This window comes from Chinchilla lanigera, unplaced genomic scaffold, assembly GCF_000276665.1.
Source record: "Chinchilla lanigera isolate Chin_1 unplaced genomic scaffold, ChiLan1.0 scaffold00123, whole genome shotgun sequence".
NCBI lineage: Eukaryota > Metazoa > Chordata > Mammalia > Rodentia > Chinchillidae > Chinchilla > Chinchilla lanigera.
Window position 1 is genome coordinate 1,975,411 of NW_004955524.1, and position 4,090 is coordinate 1,979,500.

Here is a 4,090-nt window from a genome sequence, read left to right on the forward strand (position 1 = left end):
TATGGCATCTTATTGCATAACTAGATTTATGCACGTAAAGACATTGATTTTCTCCCTCTAATTATGAAGAATGAGGTAAAATTCACAGAAGTTACCAGTGCGTGTCTGATCTCCCTGAGCATCCCCAGTGCTTGTGCAACGAGAGTTGTGGCCCTGGATTCAGGAAATCCCCTCAGGACGGAAGGGCTCTCTCTTGTTTTGATTCCATTCCTTGTCCTGAAAGTGAGATTGCCAATGCTGCTGGTAGGGGCATAACTTAAAACAAATTTGCTGCCCCGATTCACATCCCCAGGCACCCAGGAAATGGCAAAATGCTTGCAGAGCTCAACAAGGATAAAAGTGCTTTTTCTTCAGTTAGCAATTTAATTTTACTCGGCATTACACCCTCTCCAAAAGCTCTCTGTCCCTCAAAGTACGCTCTGCCTCCTTTTTCTGTTTTGATATTCTCCTCATTTTTGTTTTGGAAACTGAACTCGGTCACATCACTGGGTTACAGCCTGGGCCACGTTCAGTGGTACGTGTTTGTGGTACACAATGATCACGCTCGCTGTGGACAGGTGGCAACGCACCTACACATCTTCCTTCTTCCTGTGTCCCCTGCTCCTCCCTCCTCTCCTCCTTCTCTCGGCTCTGTTACCGTCTCCAAAAATCTCCCTGTTCCAACTTCTCTATCGTTTATTTTACTCCTTATTTATACTTAGCGTTGCTCATATAAAAGAAACCATACAACAGGTCAGCATGTGTGTGATTTATTTCACTTAATATAATTTTCAAAGTGCATCTGTTTTCCTACAAATGATGCAAATGTATCCCTATTGTAGACAGAAGGGTTCCATTATTTATTAATGTCACCTTTTGTTTATCAGCTTATTTCTTCCTGAACACATAGCCCAGTTGCAAGAGTTTGATATTATGAATTGTGCTGCTATAAGTACTGGTAAGGGTGTATCATTCTAATGTGATGTTTTCAACCTTTTGGGGGAAGATACCTAGTAGGGGAACAGCCAGGTCCAACAGAATTCCTGATTTTAATGTATTTAAAAATTTCCATACTGATTTCCATTTTGGTTGAATTAGCTTAAATTCTCACTAGCAATGTCGAAGAGTTCCTTTCTCCCATCAGCCTCGCCAGTATTTGTTATTATTTGATTTCTCAATGCTATTCATTCTTTCTGGAGTAAGACAGAATCTCACAGTTAGTGTAATTGGCATTTCTCCAGTGGCCAGAGAGGTTGCACATTTTAAAATGTAGTTATTGACCATTTGGATTTCTTCTTCTGGGGAGTGCCTATTCAGAGCAGTTGCTCATGAACTGAATTGGTCTTTCACTCTGGGGAGGGTCTTTTACTTAATTTTTCATATATTCTAGAATCTGGACTGATAAGAGCTTCCGTTCCTTACTAGCTATAGAGCAGTGCGTGAAGTGTCCAGATCATCAGTGAGTGGAATTCAGAGAAATCGCTGCCTTCAAACAGCTGTGACTTTTCTGGCTTAGGAAGACCCCTTGGAGAAGACACTAGCTAGCACAGGCCGGAGTCTCACCGTCCTCACAGCGGCTGTCCTTGGGCTCTTTGTGAAGCACCGAGACACTCCCATCATCAAGGCCAACAACCGCGCTCTCAGTTACACCCTGCTCGTCTCCCTCACCTGCTGCTTCCTCTGCTCCTTGCTCTTCATTGGCCGGCCCAGCACAGCCACCTGCATCCTGCAGCAGACCTCATTTGCAGTCGTGTTCACTGTGGCTGTTTCCTCTGTCTTGGCCAAAACCATGACTGTGGTGCTGGCCTTTAAGGTCACTGCCCCGAGCAGAAGGATGAGGCAGTTGCTGGTATCAGGGGCTCCTAACTCCATCATCCCCATCTGCTCCCTCATCCAACTCACTCTCTGTGGGGTCTGGATGGGGACAAATCCACCCTACATTGACACAGACGCTCACTCTGAACATGGCCACATCCTCATCATGTGCAACAAGGGCTCCCTCACTGCCTTCTACTGTGTGCTGGGATACCTGGGGTCCCTGGCCCTGGCGAGCTTCACCGTGGCTTTCCTGGCCAGGAGCCTGCCTAAAACACTCAATAGATACAAAATAAATAGAGGGTGTGAGGCACCCTATAATTCAGTTATTAGATCAGAACATGGGAATTGCTTCAGTAATCTCACAGTTATTCTTATCGTCACTACCACCGGCGACAATCACCTTTTCAATTTGAACTTTATTTTGGAGGTTTTTTCCTGTACCTCCCACTAAATTTGCCATCAATTTTATTTTTGCTTCATTTTGATGACGTATTCAATTTTATTTTGTCTCTTCCCCGGGTTTTCTTAACTATTTTTACAAATTTTTGATGCACTCTTTTTTTCTTCAGGCCATGATATTTTTAAAACCCTAATAAGTATTTTTTCTCATTAAGAACTGCTATGATTTTCATATTCTGACTGTAGTACCTTTACACACTTGGCTTTTGATTTCTCTTGGCACATTTTTCAGCATTTCTGAGGCTGCTTTTGCAGATGATCAGCCTTGTATGGCATTCAGAATTATAGACTTGGCAGACCATAACTTACTATAAAAACTCTGAATTTAATAAGGAGATGTGTTGATTATTAAAATCATGGGAGAAAAAGCTGGGCATGGTGGGCTTGCTTGCAATCCCAGCACTCGGGAGGCTGAGGCAGGAGGAGCATTGCGAGTTCGAGACCAGCCTGGGCTATAAAACGAGCTCAAGGCCATCCTGAACTGCACAGCGAGACCCTGTCTCAAAAAGACAAAAACTAAATAAATAAATACATAAATAAAAATAAAATCAGGAGAGAGTTAGATAGGGTAGAAAGGCATGCTTTCCTGTCCCCAGTTGAATAAATCTTTCCATTTATTCTGTTTATTTATCCTTTGTTATTGGGACATATGTGTGTATCTATCTATGTCTTTCTTTGTAAATATTACATATATATGCAAATGATATGTATACAAAAATTTTTTTCTTATTCCTGGCTAATTGTTAGGTTTTGTTGAGCATGTGAAATAAAATCATTTATATGTCACTCTTTTATGTATTATTTATGGCTTAGAAGAAAAACATCAACTTCATGCATCAAGCTCAACCTAATTTCTTGGTTCCTATGTTATTTGTCATATCTTTTGGACTTCTAAATCATATGATCTTATAGCGGCATTTTATCTTGTCTCTCCAACTCCATACTGGTTTTCTCTCTGCCTTTTTTCCCTGCTAATGTAACGCAGTGATGCAACGTGACCCTGAGCTTCTGAGTTACTTCTCTTTCAGTGGGGGGAGGGGGGATTTCGATGTTTTGCCATCAGATATATCTCTATTAGTTTGGGTGACCATACTTCATCACAAATGAGTGAATGTTCCTATATTTTTAAATTGCTTAGAATTTTTATCAAGATATGAGCAAAATATTCCCTGGTTCCCGTTTAAGGTACTGTTTTTCTTTCACCTGTTGATTGTTAGCATTTTGTTAATGACGTGGACTGCTCATTACGGAGTAAAATCCTCATCATTCGTGGTTTGTTGTTCTTTTATAAGACTGGAGTATATATTAACTCAGTATTTTGCATTTATCTTTAAAGGATTAGCTAATAATTTTTCTTTGCAGTCATATTTGTGCTGAAGTTTTACACTTACATATGCAACACAATGTGTGTATCCAGTGAAGGGGTAGGCCGGTTGTATGTAAGGATGGATGAGCTGACGGAAGGAAGGGAAAGAGGTGACATCAAAAGAAAGGGCGTGGCTCACGGTAACAGGATGAAAGAGCAGAGGAAAGGAACAAACAAAATAGAACAGAGAGGAGGAGGATTTTATCACTGCTGCTTTCAGAAGTTTGAATTATATCTTTCCAGGCTATAATACATCCTTAGATTGGAAAAATAGGAATTTATCTTTGTGCTGCCTGGCACAAAATTACAGAACTACAACTTTCCTCTTTGGGTTCCCCTCAGGCAAAGCGCTCTCCACGGTAGTTGGTCTGCCTGACTCATCCACTGAAACACACTTCTCCTTTCATAGGCCCTTTAGGACCCCTTTATGATGGCTGTCAGGGGGTTTCTGAAAAACAGTGGTTCTCA

The 4,090-nt window shown here is 41.4% G+C and overlaps 1 pseudogene; it reads left to right on the plus strand.

The window, feature by feature from the left end:
* The first annotated feature begins 1,358 nt into the window (after positions 1-1,358).
* On the plus strand, positions 1,359-2,331 carry LOC102020277 (annotated as a pseudogene).
* Positions 2,332-4,090: the final 1,759 nt, after the last annotated feature.